The sequence below is a fragment of the Lissotriton vulgaris genome, chromosome 1_1 (genome assembly GCF_964263255.1).
Source record: "Lissotriton vulgaris chromosome 1_1, aLisVul1.2, whole genome shotgun sequence".
NCBI lineage: Eukaryota > Metazoa > Chordata > Amphibia > Caudata > Salamandridae > Lissotriton > Lissotriton vulgaris.
The window spans coordinates 1,820,256,044-1,820,278,992 of NC_141685.1; the positions used below are offsets into that span (position 1 = coordinate 1,820,256,044).

General features: G+C 40.4%; 1 protein-coding gene across 1 annotated transcript in view; it reads left to right on the forward strand.

Annotated features, from left to right (window-relative positions):
• Positions 1-22,949, forward strand: part of C1_1H12orf42 (chromosome 1_1 C12orf42 homolog) — a 1,726,734-nt gene that overhangs the window by 1,455,381 nt on the left and 248,404 nt on the right. The gene's annotated exons all lie outside the window — the stretch shown is intronic.

The following is a 22,949-nucleotide window of genomic DNA, read 5'->3' on the forward strand; positions in this document are numbered from 1 at the left end:
CGGTCCAGTCCAGACGAGTTTTCCGAGGCCTTCCGTTCCGTGCTTCCCGGTGAGTACCGTTGCTGGGGACGCATCTAGACGGGTGCATTACTATGCATCCGGTCAAGACGGGTTTGGGTACACAGACCCGGTCTGCACTGTTTTAGCAGTGTATCTGTACTGTTTAGCAGTATATCAAGTAATTAGTGTCTTCAACAGTTCGACTTTTGTTTTCGTTATAGAATTCAAGCTTAGTTAATAAGTGTTCAAAATGTTTCTATGTGATTAATGTCGTGGTATGAGTGACTGTTTGATATACATTACCGTGTTTCTGTGTCAAAAGTGTGTTCAGGTTCGAGTAAGTATCAAGTACTGAATATCAAGATGCCATTGTTTTCCAAATTAAGACAGATAGGAACTAGGAAAGGGATACTAGAGGAAGCGATTCCTGTCCCACCTAGGGAAACTCCCGGTAATTTTATGTACCATAAGCATGGCTTGGATGCCATCTTATATCTAGATTTATTTGCCGATTAAACTAAGAACCTAGACGAGAAATATAGATGGCCCGTTACAGGGACATGGGATGCAGATTGCATCATTAGAGTAGAAGAAGCGCTATGGAAAAAGAAGGCCAGACAATCTCAGAAAGACGCTATAGAATTGTGGCGTAAGGAATCGCATAGACGTACAGAGAAAGAATTCAGGAAAGCAGAAAAACATAGAGAAGATTCAGACAAAACCCGAGAAAACGTACTAGTTGAAGAAGGAATACGAGTTAAAGCAGAGCAAGTAGACCGACAACGAAACACCCTTGTGAATGGTATGTATCCTCTTTTGGCCGAGGGTTTACCTAAGGCCACCCCGGAAATACCAAAAGATCTGCCCCCTCCATTGGTTCCGACTAAATTACGTCACAAGACTGCAGCAGACATTTTTATTTCTTCCTATTTAGACGATGTAGCCCCTACATATACTACTGCACCTGCCCATGTACCCGTACCACCTGCACCTGCTGACGGTCTCCTACCCCAAGATCATCCGCCCCCAGGTCCGCAACAGCAGATCCTTCCAGGTCCGCTACCCGCACCCGTTCCCGTTGTCCCCCCTGGTATCCAACAACTGCATCCATTAAATCCTTTTGGGACTGGCGTGGACCAGGACCCAACCCAGCTACAGCAGGTACAAACCCTACAGCCAGGTTATGCTCAAGCCTCCGGTTCAGGAGGTGCTACAGGAGGTTATCAAACACCCCCACAGATACACCGAGTTACAATGAGAGATTTAGCAAAGGCTCGGACACCGAAAAGCGCTTCGACCGAACAACTTAGAAGAGAACTTACAGACTGCAGATATGACTCAGTGCCTGGTACGTCAGGACCCATGTTGTTGGCGTCCATACGTTTGAGACGCGTTACAGATTATTTGATGCTACTACCCGAAATGCCCGAACATCTAGACAAATTGTATTTTTTTATCAGAACAGGAGAAGGACCGGAGTCTGTTGCCGACGCCATGTCACGTCAGAAGGTTGAGACTAAAGGTTTTATAATGCGATTTTTGGTTAATTGTTTAATAAGAGAACAAGATCAGGCAGGCTTTCCGCAAAGTGAGATGAAAAGACTGATTAGATGGAGCCAGAACATGGCGGAGGGTAAACATGATAAGGAGAACAGTATACATATTATGGTTAAAAAGATCCGTAAAGAAATAATAGACATACATGCCCAGCGGGCACCTGACGAAGATTTTGAATTAGACGATCCACTTACCTCGCAAGAGGAGGAGGAAACAGAGAATGTAGCAAAAACATCACAACAGTCAGACAAAGAGATAATAGCATATGTAGGTAAGGGAAAATACCTTAAGAAAACAATACGTCCAGAAAGCAAAAGAATTTTTCTCTCTGCTATATCAAATCCGAGTTCTCCTGAACATATGTTTCAGGCTACCGATAAAATACTTCAAGATCGAATGGGGTACCATGTACTCAATTCCATGGATGAGCAAGAACTAGCCCGGTCCGCAGTACAATGGGCTAACGATTCCAGTACATATAATGATGATGCAGTAGCTCAGACGTTTTTGAACCTTTCCCCTGATGAACAAAAATTAGCTGGTATATACATGATTCAGCATCTCATTACGTTGTTTAAAAGCCAACATTCTGATCCAGGTCCCTTACCAGATATATTAGTAGAACTGCTCTCTAATAGATGGAGAGGCCTAGGTACTGATTTAATTAAAGAAATTCTAGAACATAGACACAAATATAGTGCTTTCCTGAAACCACAGTTTATGTCAGCTCCACCACCCTCAGAAAGAAAAATGTTTTACTTTGACAGACAGAATCCCTTACGGGAAGTACATCCGGTCAGAAAAGACGATAACACACTAGAACGTGTATTTGTATATACACCCATCACTAAAATGGAATTATTGGAAATGAAGAAAATAGTGCCTAGCCATGATAAAGACCCCGCAGGTTTTCACCGAGAGATTAAAGATATGTTACTCATGGGCGATTACACGTATACAGATATTATGAAAATGTTAAAAGTACTGTTGCCTGCTGGAATTTACGAGAAACTGAAGGAGAAAGAATGGGAGGTGGGAGACACAAAGATTGATTGGGCGGCACTAGAAGTTGAAGAAAATGGTCGTACCGCAGGTTTAGGCCTTGGGGATAAAGCTAAAGCATTACCAGGTTTATTAGTTCAGGTTTTACCTAGACTGTTAGCAACTAAAAAGGAAGACTGGGACGCAATCTCAGCCTGTAAACAGAAACACGATGAAGACACTAGTGATTTTTATTCTAGATTTGAGAAATGTTTTATTATTAACAGTGGCCTGAAAACAAGTAGCGAGTCATACCCACACCTCTTTGTATCAAAATTAGTCGAGAATTCCCTGCCTCAAGTTAAGAACCGTGTTTTGAAAGTAGAAAGTACATGGCAAGCAAATACGCCGTCCCAAATGTTACAAATGTTACAGTACCACCAGAATAGAATTAGGGAAGAACAAGACCACGAACAGAGGCGTATGAAAGATACGAAAATGAAAATGTTAGTTGCTCAGTCAGTTCCAGCTGACGGTCAGAAAAAGGGTATGACACAGTTAAATAATACGGCGGCTCCCGTTAAAGGGACATGCAACTATTGTAAACAGCCAGGTCACTATGTGAATGAATGTACGGTTCTGAAATACAATATAGCAACAGGAAAAACTAAAGAGAGACCACGTCAGCCCAGACAGGACCAGGTCCAACACCAAGTTCAGCAACATATTCCACAGAACGCACAGCCAATGCCTGCTCCACAACAGACAGTACAGACAGTAGCGGTACCACATCCACAGCCCATTGCCGCGACACAGCAAGTGTGTTGTATGCACATTACACCATATCAAGTTACTCTCAAGCCAGGAGTTGTACTGCCCCGAATCCGACAATACAAGTTACCACCCGATGCTGTAGTGGCTTTACTGGAAATCATTGAAGAGCTCATTGCACAGGGAGTGGTTGTAGAAACCGACTCCAATTTATGTAATTCCCCTATCATTCCGATTCTTAAACGTACTGACCCAAATGCACCACCAGTTTATCGGTTGGTGATTGATCTGCGAGAATTAAATAAATGCATTGTACCACAGTATCCTGTGGTCCCCGACATCTCATCATTACTGACTGCTATTGATTCAGAGGCGACGTTCTTTACTGTAATTGACCTCAAGAACGCCTTCTTCAGTGTCCCCATTGATCCGGAGAGCCAATATCTTTTCGGATTCTGTTTAAATGGCCGTAGCTTCAAATTTGCACGCGCACCTCAAGGATTCACAGAAAGCCCCAGCATCTACAGCCAAGCATTGAAAAGACAACTTGACAGTATTCACATGCCAGTTAACACTGCCCTACTGCAGTACGTCGATGATCTGTTGATCACCGCTCGTAGCGAACCTGAATGTGAACATGCATCACTGACGGTTTTGCATTTCTTAGCTGACAAGGGACACAAGGTGTCCCCTTCAAAGTTACAATTCTGTGTTCAGCAAGTGGTGTACCTTGGGCACTTGCTGTCAGTTGACAACACAGGAGGCAGCGACTTCGACTGTCCTCCATTGGACTCAGGAACACACACAGGCTTTTGATGAATTAAAGAAAGCATTATGTCAAGCACCAGTTTTAGCAACACCATGTTACAGCAAACCTTTTACACTTTTTGTTACAGAACGTGATGGCACAGCATTATCTGTCCTCACACAAGACCAAGCAGGTTCCCATAAGCCGTGTGCTTATTTTTCGAGTACATTAGACCCAGTAGCCCAGGCTCTGCCTGCGTGCTTAAAATCAGTTGCAGCAACAGCCTTAGCAATCCGACAAAGTGATTCCATAGTGTTAGGACATCCCCTGACAGTACAAGTTCCACACTCTGTGGAAGTTCTTTTAAACAGAACACAGACTCAACACTTGACTATAGCACGACTGACAGGATATGAATTGACATTGTTCCAGCCACACATAGAAATCAGACGCTGTAATATACTCAATCCTGCCACATTGTTACCTTCGAACATTGCAGATCCAGCTCCACATGACTGTATAGAGATCATTAATGCAGTAACAAAGCCCAGACGAGACTTGACAGATGTCGCACTGACTAACCCAGACCTGACACTTTACGTGGATGGTTCATGTATGAGAACAAGCACAGGAGAATTAGTGGCCGCATATGCAGTGACCACTGAAACTGAAGTCAAAGAAACACACCGTATTGATACACTGTCTGCTCAAGCAGCAGAGCTCATTGCTCTGACCCAAGCTTGTATAGTAGCCAAGAACAGGAATGTTAACATATACACAGATTCACGTTATGCATTTGGAGTCGTACACGACTTCGGTGTACTCTGGCAGGAAAGAGGTTTCTTGACCTCTCACGGAGCCAAAATCCAACATGGTCCCCTCATTCAAGAATTATTGGAAGCAATACATTTGCCATCAGCCATAGCTATCATGAAGTGTAAGGCACATACTAAAGTTACAGATACTATTTCCCAGGGTAACGATCTGGCCGATCGTACCGCGAAACACACAGCTCTGACTCATACACATGCAGCTGATATGACAAAGACAATAGTTCCGACACCTACACATTGCATGACAGTTAAGGATCCCGCACTAGATGTAATTGACATACAGACACATGCTACTCCAGACGAAATCAAGAAATGGACTGAACTAGGAGGGATCCAGACAGATCAGGGATGGATGACGAAGGGAAAAGCCACATGGTTTCTCCCCGACTCTATGGTTCAAGTTATGATCAACACTGCACACAGTCCAGCACACCTAGGAGAAAAAGCCATGTTAGACAGTTTACAGAATCTCTGGTACAATAAACATTTACGAGCAGCAGCAAAACAGAAAGTGCGTACTTGCATGATCTGTTGTCAGTTCAACCCAGGTAAAAGCATTCCCGTAGAGCAAGGTGGATTCAATCCTCCCGATCACCCTTTTGAAGTCCTCCAGATGGATTATATCCAGATGGAACGATGTCGAGGATTCAAATATGTCCTCGTAGTTGTATGTGCACTTTCCCGTTGGACAGAAGCATATCCAGTCCCAGATTACACTGCTCCGACCGCTGCCAAACAGTTGGTTCGTGAATTCTTCCCACGGTACGGTTTGCCTCGTGTCGTGTATTCAGATAATGGCCAACCATTCTCGTCCGAATTAATGAAGCAGGTATCACTCCTGCTAGGATATCAGTGGAAATTCCACTGCGTCCGACATCCCGAGGCAGCAGGTCTCGTGGAACGCCACAATCAGACACTGAAAACACGTCTTGCTAAGATTTGTGCCGAGAAAGGGGTAGACTGGATAGTCGCCTTGCCAGTTGCATTGTTTTACATGAGAATGGTTGCACACTCTAGAACAGGGCTATACCCGTATGAGGTGGTCTTTGGTAGGCCACCGAATATGTGGGGGACGCCTCTGCCTCGTAAAATAACCGATGTTGATAGTGACATGTTGACAGATTACCTTGCCTCCTTGATGTCTGCACTACAATCTTGTCGTTCACAGGTAGCTGCAGCCTTTCCCGACAACACCGAGGTGAAGCCGCACGAGATTGTTCCGGGGGACCTCGTCTTTGTGAGGAACTTCGACAGGAGGAGTCCGCTGGAGCCCCGCTGGCAGGAGCCGAAGCTTGTTTTATTAACTACAAGGACAGCGGTGAAGGTGGAGGGCCGCAAGGGCTGGCTCCACTCAAGTCATATAAAAAAATATCATGGACTACAGCCAGAGTCAGACTCCCAGCCCGGCCCCATCCTAGAGACTGATACAAAACTCCCACTGGTAGAGAAAACTCCTCAACAGGAGTACCGTTTAAAGTTGAGGTCTAGCAAGTCAGACAGTTTAATTGTTTAAGTCCTCCCCTAGGTGAAGCGGTTAGACAGGTTCCTGACATGTACAAGCCAGACCCCAATAGAGAGAGAGATAGACAGAAACAGCTCAAGAAACGAGAATATTGTAAATCTCTTCGTAGTCATTGTATCGTGACATTATTGATTATGTTTTTTCTGAGTCTTACGATTATTGCTGCAAGTTTACTGCTACACGTGTATTTCCCTATTTCCATACATGCACATTTCTTTCCAAATAGCACTGTCGAGCATACTTTCAGCGAACTACCCCCGCATGAGTTATCTTACCGGCTTGCGCTGCGCAACAATACTTTTATCAGTATGTTACATCATTCCCATCAGACCAGCAATGCTACCAATTGTTGGATATGTGGCCGACTTCCTCCCTACCAGAAATACAAGGGAGTCCTGCCCCTCTTCCCGTATCCGTTCACACATAATGGTTCCTGTGGTGCCTGGTTTAGTTTAATAAATTCTTTAGACTCTGAGTCCATAGTCTACAAAGGCAGTTGGATATGGGGAAATCTGAACACAGTTCTGCATAAAGCATGTTACCCTAACAAGGAGGGTCTTCCACAAAGGACAGGGACCGATCTAGAAAATGAAGTATATGGATTAGGTAATTATACACTTAACCTCATGATTCTGAATGTCCAGTCCGATACAGGACCAGACTTACCCTCTATGTCAGTATTACCAGTCAAAGGCGAATTATGTGTCAGAAAGAATGGTTCAGTACCCCTAGGTCATAGTAAATGTACTACTGTGATCGAATTCAGTGATAAAGGCAAGTCTACATTCAAAGCTACCCGCCATTCCTATTTCATTTGTGGTCATACAGCCTATATACGTTTGCCACTAGATTGGGATGGGACATGTTACATTGCATTCCTTCTGCCACCTGTTTTTCTAGCTCCACCTGATTATCATAAGAACTCCCGGCTAGTACCTAATAGACACAAGAGAGATCTCCCGATTGTCGACTATACTGAAACGGCATTGGAACAATATACAGATTTCAATAAAGGTTTTTTTCCCTATTTAGGAGCTATCTTCAATAGCAAATCAATACGTCACTTGACCGGAACCCTTGAAGCAGTGGTAAATGAAACTACTTCCGCCCTAGGCAACTTAACAGAGGAACAGTCTGCTATGAGAATTGTTGTCCTTCAAAATCGTCTTGTTCTTGACGTCATCCTGGCCGATAGGGGCGGAGCCTGTAGAGTCATCGGATCGAGTTGCTGTGTTTTCATTCCAGAAAATGCACCGTCAGTATATAAAGCCATAACGCGTCTCCATAAGATTGCAAGTCAGATACACCAGAATCCAGGTACCTGGACTTGGTCCGGTTGGTTCTGGAGCGTGTTATCAGCCTGGGGTTGGAAAGTCCTATCCTTCCTCGGAATAGCCCTTCTCATAGTATTCAGTTGTTGCTTATGTATACAATGTGGGCCGGCGATTTGCGGCTTGTGCGCCACATCATGTTTTCCTCATCCAAGTCCACGTTCTAAATCCCGCCTGAAAAAGGAAGAGCAAATGATGTTATATGAACAAATAGATGGACTAATGAAGATTGATATATCATGAAGGGTCCGTAGCGGACAAGGAGGGAATGAGGTAATATGAATTTTTATGGTCAATTGTGTCCCCTAACGTGAACCCCACCGTCTCCATGTACAAGCTTAAAGTGCATGTAACTTCCCTCCTCGACCTGCTATGAAGACGCAAATACATTTGCGTCCAACGTTAACATGTCCTCTTTCAGATCCACCATGGATAGATCGATAATTCAGTTCCTAATTATGCCTTGCCAACGTCTTTTCATGGTGCACTTTCACGTTTTCTTAGCCCTGCAGAGCTAGGCCCTGATTTCTGCCCTCGAGCCCTTTCAGTTCTCTGCCTCCTGAAAGCTGCAACGTGGGATGCATCCCTGACCTCTGTCCTACTCCCTGCGCGGCGAGCGGTGCCCGGCTCGGCCTGCTTGCCTGCCAAAGACAGTATTTTGCCTTCAAGTTATCAGTATAGCCGAGTTCAGCTCCTCGAAAACACATTCCAGTCTAGTAGAATAGATAAACATTTCCCCGGCTGCAGAGCAAAGGGCCCGGCCTCTCTGTCTCCATGCAAGTAATTCATTGCTCCTGTTACCATGGTAGGCCCATGGCCCCTCGCATTACACGCAGACACGTAGTCACATATGCACGCATTAATAGTCAGTATAGAGTAGCCTCTGCCCAAGAGACCTTTCCTTCTAGATAATATAGTTCCCCAAACACAAGATATCAGATATGATTTAGGAACGAGTCGATCTGACATGCCAGACTTCTGTCTCTTTCCTCTAGTGCTAAATGTCAAGTCCCCTGCACCCTCCAGCCTCACGTCAGTCACACGTCATGCTGCTGTGCGCGCATCCTTGCTACCGATTTCTGCTGACACTGCAAGATTCCACTATGTATCCACCCACTTGTGACACTTTCATGTGACGTTCCTAGCACACACCTCTGTGTACGCCCTCGTGCACGCCTTTCTGTTACGCACATGTGTTCTTATCTCGTTTCTCTCAGCTGTTACGCCTTTTGTATCCATCACCATTATATGCATTTACTATAAATATTGTATTCTGTCAATAAAGTATTGTCTATCCCTTCCTGATCCTTTATGGTGAAAGGAACATGATACCCTGGTTCGAACCATTCCATTTTATGGAATAAAACCCTTATAAACTCAGATATCACGGATTTTGCCTCTTATTTTCGACTGAGTTATTTTATTGAACTTTACTGCATAGAAATTCCGACGGTAAATATTTATTTACCACAATCTGAGACAAAGTTTAATGGCTTTGTGTTTGTGAACACTGTTCTCAGCGTACCTAAGGTTCAGTGGATGAAAGTATCCTAGGATGCAATTGGATTTTCGCTGGTGAAGCTTGGGTTTTCTGTGTCAGAGAAAGGTGGCTTTTCATCTATATTGTTCCTAATTCTCTATGGTTTTGCTGGAGAAGTAGGGTAGATCATTGCATTTGAATTCTGCAAATGGAATTGGGATGGGATGTTTGGTTTGTTGGTCTTTGGTTTGTTGCCGAATGATCTGGGAAAGTTCTCTGGAACAGTTGCAAACTCTAATCTCAGGAATGCAACTTTAACATAGTGTATGGTCTGTTTGTGATATTTCCTGACTATCTTGGATTTGAGTGGTGGAAGATTTGGTCCACCTCCCTACGAGTGCTTTTCCAATGTTTTTGCATCCTGTTCACCTCATCATTACAAAATGTTGAGGTTTGCTTGGACCTGGGTCAAAAAAGCAAAGCTGATCCTAACAACCAAATAAAATAAGGCCACCAAGCTTATCCTGATAATTTTCCAGTAGTACTAGATAAGTTGCAATATACTGCATATAGAAGGATTTTCCAGCTACCACAGTACACTTGCTTCTGCCGGGTTAGAGTTTGTCTGGCCAGACAGGATGTAGAGTGCAAATCCTCTTTCATTGATTTTTATTATCTTGTCATGAACGCCAAAGTTTGCTTGCTCAAGAAGGTGTTACTAGAGATATCTAAGCAACATGAACATTCCTGATCCAAATACTTTGTTTATGGTCAATACCAATTTAGGACTAGACATGGACATGCTTTCAAGTTACATTCTCCCTCACTCGGTATTAAAACTTACTTTTAAAAAGCAGGTACTGGAGATATCAAGCAAAATAGGCTTAAAAATTCGTAGAAGCCTATGGCTATTTTAAACCAATCTTTTTCTCATATGAAACAACCTGAGTGAAGTTCTACCTAAAATAGTCTCTAAGAAAGTCCTGCAGGCATTGGATTCTGTAAGCAAGATGTATGACACTGCCTATTAATGACTACAGATTTAATTGGAGGAATGATGCAACTAACATCCAGTCAAGTAGGTTTTGCAAATATAAAAGTGAAAACGTTGCACATCTACTCTGTTATTGCACAGAATTTATTTCACACCGCTACATCGTGCTCAAATCAATGTTTTTACAAAATGAGATATACACATAATATCCCGATTCTGCAAAGATATAAGCACCGGATTAAAGCTCTGAACAATACTAAATTATTACTGTAACTATCATGGCAATTATTTATCCAAAGAAGAAGCAGATCCAGGAATCAGACAAAGAGTAGAGCTTTAATAGATCCTTTAAGATTGTGAGCACTGTTTAAAGAACAATTGCTGAATATTTAATGTCAGACACTTTAATTGACAAAGGATAGCAAATAAAGGATGTGACAATAAAAAGTTTTCCATCAGAAGATAACGGCTTATGATTGATGTAAAGAACTATATGACTGGATACGATACAATTGACCCCATTAAATATATTGCTTTTCATCATACTGAAGATATTTGATTCTTGACTGTTTTTACACCATTGCTTATAGTTTTTAATTTTTTAAAAATAATTGTCATTACTTGAATATAATAAAGCTTACATGCACATGCATACGTAGTATGAATTCCATTGTCAGATCACTCTACTAGCTTGATAGTGTCAGTATCGAGGCCTGCTGACAGTTTGAAGAAGTGGATCAGAGAGTCAGGGGCCATTATGTGTATGTGTTTGAGGTCTCTTGAGTTTATTACTCCTGTTTCTGGTTTGGCATGTTGAGGAAATGATTTGGTAAATATTTAGAAAGGTATAAGAAGGTGATCTGACCTTGAAAGAGGCCTGCAACCTGGAGTAGGTCCTTCGTAGTTAAGATTAGGTCTCAGGTGGCACCTTTTGTGTGGGTGAGGGATATCCAATGTAAGAGAAGATCATTGTCAGGCAAGAAGGGTTTCAGTGTAGATGAGTGAGTGTAATTATCATTACCCAATTGGAGATTGACGTCACCAAGGAAAATGGTAGTCACGTGAAGACATGAACTGGTCCGTGCAGTGTCCAAGGAAAATGGTAGTCACGTGAAGACATGAACTGGTCCGTGCAGTGTTTTAGGAAGTATTTCATTAATCGTTTTGGCTTCAGTTTGGGCAGTAAAGGATATTCAGCCTGAGTTGTTTGGGTGTTATATTTTCAAGCTCAACTGTAAATCAGAGGAAAAGGGAGTAATTTAGTGTGTTTGCCACTTTGATTTGAGTGAAATCTTGTGCATGAATGATGAATGCCCTACCACTCTCCCTTAAATCTTGATAATCTTAAGGTTGATAATGTTGATAATTTTGTAGCCTGACAGTATTGGGATTTAAGGTAATAGAATGCAGTATGGGTGAATCAGGTTTCATTCAGAGCAAGAGCATAACGGTTGTAGTCTGGAAAGCAAAATAAGGGTGTGGCATTTGAAAAAGCAGACTTACAGTTTAGGCAGACAGCATTGATATGAGTGGGTGTTGGCTCACTGGTATGAAACAATATGATATTTGTGAGATTGCTTGAAAAAAATGATTTGTGATTCAGTGTTGGTTAACTGGTTCTTAGGATGATGGAGGTTATGTCTGGATTTTAAGAGATTTGTTAATTAGTGAGTGTATTACTTGAGCTTGAGGTTGTTTACATACACTGAAGCTAGGTCGTGTGCAAATATGCTTGGAAGTGGGTACATTTGGAGAGCTGTGGGTGTTGTGGAAATTTGTAATGATTTTTATTGTGGACTAAGTGGGAAAGTGTGTTCTGGATAACTTTAATTAGTTTGGTTAGGTGACCCAGTTGCAGTTTGATAATTTGAAATTCGCTGATGTGAAAGGTGAGTAGATTTGTTCTAGGGATGATATGAGCAACAGACGTGATGGCACATTTCACCTGTGTATCATGGAAAAGTGTGGTAAAGGCCTTTAAAAGTGAGTCCATCTGAGTGATCTTTTCTTGTTTGGCTAAGCTTAGGGATGAAACAGGTGGGCATAGGAAAGATACTACCAGTAGGGCTGGGGATTTGAGCAGTAAGGTGAATGAGGACAGGAGCATGACTGTTGAGAGGAGAGACATTTTAAGGGGAACCTGTTTTAGACTAACAACCATATATTCTGGTCTCTATTAGTGAATGAGCGAGATCATTTTATGTTCAGCTCTGGTTACAGGGATTCACATTGATGCTGAGTTGGCTGATTACAGTCCCTAGGAGGTGAGTAAGTGAAGATGGTGGGTTAAGAGGGTGGGAGACACCAAGCTGAAAGGGTCACAGGCAGCATTGGATGTGGTTGTACTGTTCCTGTTAGTGCAGATGTGCTGGTATATCTTAGAGGACTAGATCATGTTCTTCCCATTCTGGTAATAGTTCACATGAAGGCTGAGGATGTTGGTTACTTTAATGGTCAGCTTGTTCCCGTAGGGAATTCTAATATTTCTTGAGACTGAGAAGAAAGAATTGAGAGCATCTAACCAGAAGGGTATGTCATCTGTGAAAGGGGATAGATCTGTTTTGTGAGTGCTGTGCTTGCAACTTCAATAGTTATCACTGGTTAGTGTTTTGGAATTTGCAGGAAGGGCTGGGTGTTTGTGATAATTCATGGCACTGTAGGAAAGGATCTTTAAGGTGTTGTTTGCTAAATCCAGTCCACTGACCTCACAAGGCAATTATATCTTTGGTTTATTTGTCACATATGAGTTTCTTGAGGGGTATAGAAATTACAAAAGAGAGTAGAAACACCTGGGGGTATATTTACAAGGGGATACTGCCTCCAGAACTTCATTTTTAGAGATGTTCTAGTGGCGCTATGCCTTCTCCATATTTACAACGCAACAGTAAGTCACTTTTTGTGGCTTAACGCCACCTTGTAAGTACGCCCCTTTTACACCCATCACTTTGCGTGCAAAGTGCATGCAATGGGTGTTGCTCTGGGTGTTCCATCACAACTTGCTTTTTGACACTGCCCCAGTTTGACAAAGATATGTAAATCTGAGTCTGTGCCAAAAATTAACGCCAAGAAAAAGCTGGCGTTAGGATGGTGAAACGAGGAGAAATCCTTGTATTTCTCCTTGTTTTAGCTTTTTCTATGTGTACTGCATTATGCAGCACACATAGAACGAGCAAAGCAGAATTAATGATTGTTTATGTGCAGGAATGTGTCCCTTCCTGCACATAAACAATGATTAAATAATGATGACTCGCTACTTATGTGTGTGCTGCACACACAGAAGTCAAAAATTGCCTTTATTTATTGTTTACATGCAGGAAGGGACCCCTTCCTGCACATAATCAATCATTCCATGCAACACGGGCACTCTTGCGTTATAGTGTAAGGGTGCCTGCGTTGGCGCTAGGCAGATAATTTTATTGTCAATGCTTGGGGAAACACTGTATTCTTGTAAAGACTGCTCACACCAACATTTTGGAAATGTCTGATTGCAGGCCGGTGCTGCCAAATTTGACCAGCTCCACGCTCCAACATTTACTTGTAAATATGCCTCATAGAGATCAAATCACATGAAGATAAATTATATGGAACACATTATTGAGCCCCCATAGTAGAGAAAGCAACAAATCAACAGCTACTACTACCAAGCACACTCACTGGGATAATTTCCTATACATTCAACATAACAAATGATGATGGTGAAGAAACTTAAGCAATGCCTAAGCAAATCTATATCTTCACTGCAACATTATTGAGGTAAACTTTAAATCACTCACACAACACCAAAATACTTCCCACATATACCTACTCTAACACCTCAAAGGCTCTTTTTCGCATCATTAGGGATATGTAAGCACCTATAGACATAATACATTACAAACTGGGTTGTGTTTTATAGATGTATAATCATAAAGTACTAGCTTGTGGTGGTTTGTGTCATTATTTTATTGCTTTAGGGTGTTGTGGATAGTGTTCCTGTTGACCAATATGGTGCTTTTCTAGGCTTCATGATGAAATTGTGGCCTTGCATACATTAGGACTCATAGCCAGTGAGTCAGGGTGCAAGCACTGGCTCGCAGAACCATCTTTCCTTCATATATGATTGCTTTATATTATGTCACCAGCAGCATGTGCTTAGTGCATTAAAATTATTTTCACTAGTAAGTTTTCGTTTGATTCATGAAAAAATAGAATGAAACACAAAGCAGTTTACATACTTGTATGTCCTCTCTATGTGAGAGAAGTTTGTTTAGTCATTACCCCCGTTACTCACGGGGGGCATATTTACAAGCCCCTATCATCACCACAACGTCATTTTCAGGGACGTTGTGATGGCGATAGGGGCCTCGCCTTAGTTACAAGGCAGATTTAAGTCACTTGATGTGGCTTAATGCTGCCTAGTAAATAAGGCATCCTTTCACACTATATTTAGACTAAAAGAGGAGGGCAATGGGTGTTGTGGTGGTCATTCCACAGCAACACCCATTGATTTTAATGCTGCCCCTATTTACAAGGACAGCGTAAATAGGAGGCAGCGCCAAAATTAATACCAGGGAAAACCTTGTCTTAAACAGGTGAAACAAGGAGAAAAGCTTTTTTTCTCCTCGTGTTTGCTGTTTCCATGTGGGCTGCCTTCTGCAGTCCACATAGAAATATAAAATTGCCTATGAATGTTTATGTGCAGGAAGGTGTCCCTTCCTGCCCATAAACAATATATATTTTTTAAAAACGCAGTTTTTGAACTTTTATGTGTGCTGCATTAAGCATCAAAGTATTTTGTTATTTTTTATTTTCAGCTAAGCTGAACAGAATCTAAGATGCTATGCAGCCTGGCTAAAAATCATTGGCATAGCCAATAGGTCACAAAGGCGAGAGGTATTGACTTTGCCAATTCTTGTTGAAACTGGTGACTATTCTGCAATAGGTGGCTGGTGTCCACCTTCACTTTTTCTTCTCAGTCGCGCCTCACCGAGCTACCTTCGGAGGTGCGAGGGGTTTGTGGTGGGGTCATTAAATTTAGCCTGCATGGCCTAAGGTTTGCACAAGGGTAGTGATCCCATTAACACCTTGGGTGCTAAGGGGTTTTCCCGTCTGGTGCTGCATTATGACAATTCCCATTGTTCATGACAAGGTCAACTCGTCATAAGCACAGCCCAGGTAAAACCCATGACGAGTTGACCTTGTCATGAGCACTTAAGAGGTTAAGGAAAAGCACTTGCAACTTTCCAAGAGTGCCTTCAGTCTACTTTATTTGGGCCCTCAGCTGTGCCAGCCTCTGGATGCAAATGGCATGACATGTGTTGGTAGTAGTGGCCAGATGCCATACTACAGTGGTGACAATTCTCTGCTGTTCAGGTGAGTCTGAGTGGTTTCAGAAAGACAGACATACATGGGGTTGCCTGGTTGCTTATTAACAGGGCCTCACGGTAGGCAGCATTGTTCATTCCCTAGTTTTTATTGTTCGATACAGAGGTTCAGCTCTAGCAGACTAGGTACGTTATCTCTGGGATGCGTTAGGCCACAGCATTGTAAACTGTTCTTTCTGATGTTTAACTTTTTTAATGAGATCAAGAAAATGAATACACTACATATGCCAGTGGATGTAAAGCAACAAACCTAATTTAACAATAAGACAGGGTATTCAGTAACATATAGATAATTGATCTGCAAAATGTGTTACCTAATGACTGTCCATGAATGATATAGTAAGGCATATATCAATATATATTAGTTTCTATAATATATATGAAGAGAAGAGGATAGAAAGAAAAGTTATACTAGAAAAAAGAAAGAGTAAGAAGAGCAGAGGTCAGAAAAGAACTTACAGAAGAGAATAGGAAAACAGTCATGTATAAGAAAAGACAAACAGTGAAACTGTAATAACTTAAAAAAATAGATGCTGAGTTCGGTAGATTCAAACTTTAAACCCAAATGTTTACAATGATGTGGCACTCTCCCTAGCCTGGTAGCATGTAAATGAATCACTCTGCACATGGATCTCGTTATTACACGTCTGTATTATCTAGAGTGTAACAATTGACTGACATGTACTGCGTCATGAATTTTATTAACCACATCTAAGGCCCGATGTAGGTAAATCCCATTTACCGATTTTGAAATACCGAATGCTACCGATTCGGTATTTCAAAATCGGTAAATGGGATGTAGGTCCCAACATCTGGAATCGTTACCGATTCCTTACAAATTCGGTATTTACCGATTCGGTAAATACCGAATCGGTATTTGCAATTGAATCCTATGGGCCTTTGAAGCCTATAGGATTCAATTCAAATACCGAATCGGTATTTACTGAATCGGTAAATACCGATTTTGTCAAGGGTGCAGGGGGTGTCACTTTGACACCCCCTAGCACCACCAAAACGGGCATGTGTGCAATGTGGCACACAGACATGCCCTAAGGGCACGTCTGTCTGTCACATGGCACATGAGTACATGCACAGAAGTGCATGTACACAGGAATCGGTATTTTACCATGGATTTGTATTCCATGGTAAAATACCGATTCTGTAAGCCATGTGCCAATGTTAAATTGGCTACCTACATTGCATTTTCGGTAATTTTACCGAATCGGTAAATATTACCGAATCGGTAATTATTTTACCGATTCAGTACATATTACCGAATCGGTAATTATTTTACCGATTCGGTACTTATTACCGAATCGGTAAATTTACTGATTCGGTAATGATACCGATTCGGTAAAATTACCAAAAATGTGCCCCTACATCTCGATAGCCCTTTACCGATCGGAAACGGCCTAAAATCGGTATTTTCGGCCGATTCCGATCGGTAAAGGGCTACCTACATCTGGCCCCTAATCACTTAAGTCATTAGACTACGGAGTCTGTTAGGAATCATAGGGGTCTTGCACTCTTTAATACACAAGTATTATTCAAATGATAAATCCTCAGGCAATAATTGTGGTGTGAATTACTTGTTTGTTTAAAAATTGAACTGAGCATCAATGTTACACAGATAATTGGTAACTGGTAACTATAGATAATCCCCTTTAATAGCTAACTGTAAAGAGGTTAACCTATATCTATCTAATCTATGATTATAGCATGCTATGTTTCACCAGAGTTAAACTGACAGATTATCCCTTGACTTTAAAGTGCAAGTGATAACTTGCAGAACAATTGTGATTAATATAGCTATCAATTTACTAAACAACCCCTTATGAGATCACATTCTATGTTTTCCACCCTTAAGTAATGTTTGAATGAAGCGGGCGAAAATACATCAATAAGTATAGTGGTTTTTTATTACACCTCAGCCCAAAAATCCACAACTTTTGTACATAGAAGGAGCACATGTACCATCCATATTATCACACCTGCAGCAAGTATTCTGGCCAGCTCGTATAAATTTAAATATTTTAACAGGAGTATAATATAATCTGTGATATAAGAAATATGCGGTATGTGTTAATCTAGCTGGACTAGCAGTAGACTGTATTTTAGCCCATATTTCATATCAAGTTTCAATAAAGAATACACATTTTAGGTACTTTTCATAGTTATGTTCTGTATTTGAAATAAACCATTCTATGTGTGATGTACCAAGCACCTTATATAAAATAGAATATCTAAATAGAAGTTTACATATGTGCAGCATTACTAATGGGATTGAGGACTTCTATAGTGGACCTACATTGCATTTTCGGTAATTTTACCGAATCTGTAAATATTACCGAATCGGTAATTATTTTACCGATTCGGTACATATTACCGAATCAGTAATTATTTTACCGATTCGGTACATATTACCGAATCGGTAAATTTACTGATTCGGTAATGATACCGATTCGGGAAAATTACCAAAAATGTGCCCCTACATCTCGATAGCCCTTTACCGATCGGAAACGGCCTAAAATCGGTATTTTCGGCCGATTCCGATCGGTAAAGGGCTACCTACATCTGGCCCCTAATCACGTAAGTCATTAGACTACGGAGTCTGTTAGGAATCATAGGGGTCTTGCACTCTTTAATACACAAGTATTATTCAAATGATAAATCCTCAGGCAATAATTGTGGTGTGAATTACTTGTTTGTTTAAAAATTGAACTGAGCATCAATGTTACACAGATAATTGGTAACTGGTAACTATAGATAATCCCCTTTAATAGCTAACTGTAAAGAGGTTAACCTATATCTATCTAATCTATGATTATAGCATGCTATGTTTCACCAGAGTTAAACTGACAGATTATCCCTTGACTTTAAAGTGCAAGTGATAACTTGCAGAACAATTGTGATTAATATAGCTATCAATTTACTAAACAACCCCTTATGAGATCACATTCTATGTTTTCCACCCTTAAGTAATGTTTGAATGAAGCGGGCGAAAATACATCAATAAGTATAGTGGTTTTTTATTACACCTCAGCCCAAAAATCCACAACTTTTGTACATAGAAGGAGCACATGTAAATATGTACCATCCATATTATCACACCTGCAGCAAGTATTCTGGCCAGCTCGTATAAATTTAAATATTTTAACAGGAGTATAATATAATCTGTGATATAAGAAATATGCGGTATGTGTTAATCTAGCTGGACTAGCAGTAGACTGTATTTTAGCCCATATTTCATATCAAGTTTCAATAAAGAATACACATTTTAGGTACTTTTCATAGTTATGTTCTGTATTTGAAATAAACCATTCTATGTGTGATGTACCAAGCACCTTATATAAAATAGAATATCTAAAATAGAAGTTTACATATGTGCAGCATTACTAATGGGATTGAGGACTTCTATAGTGGAGGAGATTAATGCATTAAAGGCAGAATTACAAAGGACAATAAGGAAATTATATCTACTAATATGATGATGAGGAATATAATATATGACAGATAACTCCTGGAAGGGATTAGTAATTACCTCTATGAATAGTTGAGAGACAGTTAATATTCCTTAATCATCCCATTCTTTCCAAAACAGACCCTGCCATTCTTTTTAATTAATGTTTTATAACAAATGGTACTATTATAAAAGTGTTCTGGCTTGGGCATTTATAAACCATATATGGTTTTAACAAAATAGATAGGCATGTGAGATTTTTGGAGGTACCCAAATCATAGGTGGGCTAGATATAAAGACTATATGGCTATTTGGAAATGAAGACATTAAAGTGAGTTTCAAATTAACCCGCAACTTATCTGTATTCAAGACTTGACCAAGAAAAATGCAATTTGGATGGGTGTGCCCAGACATGAGTCCCGTGCACATTGTGCCACTGGTCAAGCCTGATTTGCATATGGCTGGTTCTAAACTGAGGTGGCATGTTGTGCAAAATAATGATGAACAGGGTTGCAGTGTAGAGTAATTACCAGTAGCTGAGTTTAATTCAAGCATTTCATTCATCAGTTTTATATGCTTCAGTGCAATGTTCATCTGTGTGGTTTTGCCCTGCAAACTATTCTTTCATTTAATAAGAATAGTTTTCACATAATCACAACCACTTTCTATGCACACTTTGTTAATACTAAATCTACTGGAACACTTATTAAGTTATGGACACATACCCATTAGAATAAAACATTTTTGATATTTGAGCCAACAATGAGATTTTCAATTTTGCCAGTGTGCTTAGATTGTGTATATCTTGCAATTACTAATTGAAAGCAGGCTGTCATATGTATTCAGGCACAAATGTGCACCCATTTACTTTGTCTCACCTTATTTCTTTTCTCTGTCCCTCAGAGTTATTTACTTGGTCCTGCTATGAATCTTGAACCGTGCTCGGAGGGGTTGGATGTAGGTGACCCAACCCAGTTATCCCATGGGGACCAGGAATTGGACAACTGATCCACAAATTCGTAATTAGATTAATGTATATATGTCTCACAGCTATGCTACACAAATACAGGATTATTACTGCTAGACCAAATCTTCTGAAGAAATTCAGTCTGACTAGGACCATGCAAACCAGCAAGTTGAAGCTATGCAAAATAGTGGCATAAGTATATGTTGACTAGAGACCTCTCTATTAGAATTTTCACCCCTCATTAATATGATATTGGAATGCACAATCAGTTATTGGAGACAAGTCATGGAAAGACAAAAACAGAATTTGAGGGTGGTTAATTTTGTATCAGTTAAGAAGAGTAAATCAATCAATATCAGGCATTGGAATTTAGGAATGCAGAATAATCAAATTAATCTTTTTAGGGCCATCAATTACCAAAGCTCAGGAAAGGACGTAAATCATATCAGCTCAAGGGTTTTTTTCCAATAAGGGAAAGGAGCTCGGGAAAAGCGCACACAGCGTATGCGTCAGCCCAAGAAAAGCCAGTGAAATCCACAAGGAAAGAAAGCTGTTTCTTAGTCTGCAAACAAGCAAGATCTTCTGGGGAATGTGGCAAAAAGTGGTATCCGTATTGTCACTCCAATGTTTGATATAATTTCACAAGTTCCAGGGTGACACCTCCTGGGTCACCTCATCAGGTCAGAGCACGCAGTCCATTGGTCAGTCTGTATAGGGTGAATGTCATGCAGCATGAAGGAGATACATTTTATTGCAAAATGGTGGTGACAATCACATAAGCTATCTAAGCATTCAAAATGTAAAGTTGTGAACAATAGTCTTTCAGCAAAGGCACATGAGTATGTTCAAGAAGACAGTTTCTCATGGCAGATGTTCCTAAAATAACACATTTGTAGCAAGTAATCCTAGTATGGGCATTGGAACTCTATCTGAGAATCATAGTTTCAAGGCCTTTCCATGAGAATAGAATCAAGCAAGGGGAAAGAAAATCCAGGCCTAATTTCATGAAATAGACAATATAAAATAAGAGAAATATGCATTACATTCAAGAGTTTCTAAATCCTTATATCCTTTTCTTAACTTATGACACTTATAAAGCATTCTAGTTTTAGTAAAATGTGCATGTGTAACTATGGCACATTACTGCATTTCCAAAGTACCAACATGTAAAATCATTTCAAAATATACAATAATTATCTTGTTTTTAGAATTCTCATTAATACATGTATAAAACTCATTCTATAGACTTTTCAGATTAATTGGAATTATATAAACGTGCAGCACCATTTCTCTCTTGGAGCTCACTTTAACCTGAGGAAAGATAAAGCTGAAATCAAAAAAGCTCTTCAATAACATTCATAATATTATCTAATTACCATTTAGTTTCATTTCCTCCGCACATACATTATTATTTAAGAGTAAATGGTAAACAGAATCTCTATAGCATGTGAGTCATCACCTTCACATTTCTAATTCACATTAATCTAATACACCACTGCAATTCAGTGAACATGAACCTATGTTTTTAAACATGCAGTTTTGTCTAATCTATACTCTTATGCATGCTTTTACGGTGCAGTAACTGAGGGGCAGATGTATCAAGAAACCATTTTGCACTTCTCTTATAGCGATTGTTAAGGAATCGCTATTTGAGAAGTGCAAAATGGTATGTATGTAGAATTTCGCTATTTTTTAGCGATTCCTTAAAATTCCTTAATTGCGATTAGCAAATTGCTAATCGCAATTAAGGAATAATTTTCCCATTCATTTCTATGGGCCAGGAGGCCCATAGGAATGATTGTGCAGTAATTCTCAAATTGCGAATTCGCAATTTGCTAATCGCAATTTGAGAATTATTTCAAGGGTGCAGGGGTGTCTCATGGACACCCTGCTGCACCCCTGAAACTTACATGTGTGTGCATATGGCACACATACGTGTGTCACATGCCACCTTCAAAATAATCATATTTTGTTTTTTAAAAGGATTTCGCAAATTAACACGAACCTCAAATTGGTGTTAATTTTCGATTCCTTAACCCAAATTCGCAATTTAAAAAAGTTTCATACATGCCATTTAAGGAATCGCAAAATTGCGATTCCTTAAATGCATAAGCAAAATAAGGAATCGCAATTTTTTGCGATTTCTTATTTTGCTAATGTGTGATACATCCCAAAAGATGCTAAATGTCTGTTTGCGATTCCTTAAGGCCGAAATTCGCAGAATTTCGGCCTTAAGGAACCGCAAAAGGCTTGATACATCTAGGCCCGAGTGTTTTCATGATCTATTGTGCACATTTGTAATTTTTCTCTCAAAGGGTGCCCTTGTTGGCTCTAGGTAGCACAAAGCGGAACCAGACCATTTCTTTGACGATATGACATAGCTGTGCTCTCTCCATGTGATTCAACACAGCGCACAAACCTTGCTTGCTGCGCTGCAGTGCAACAATTGTTACTAAATATGGCCCTTCATGTGGTACACCATGCTTAGACTATAAGACTGGAGTTAGTAGATTTTTATTTTGACCGACCCAAAGCATCAAGTCTCTCTAGTCTAGCATCATGCTTGCCTATCACTTTATGTTGCCAAATGTGATGATATGATTAGGCAATCTTAACATATGATATCTGGCTTCAGTGACCAATGAACTAGTATTACTACCTCATCCCATTGAAACATCCTAGACCTTACTCATTAAAATGATCTCACCTCCTGACACACACTTTTCATTTATAAGACTGGATTCCATTGCTTTGCTCCCTGTCTTTGTGTAGTTTTCCAAGTATTTACTTTTCCAAGGAGTTGTTTGCTTACATGTTTTCTTGAGTATTGTTATTATAAGCCTTTACTGTTTTTGAAACTCTTGGAACTGCATGCCAGAGCTGGTGGTAGGCCAGAGACATTATATGCCATGCTGGAGCAAATACACAATGCAGCCTCCAGC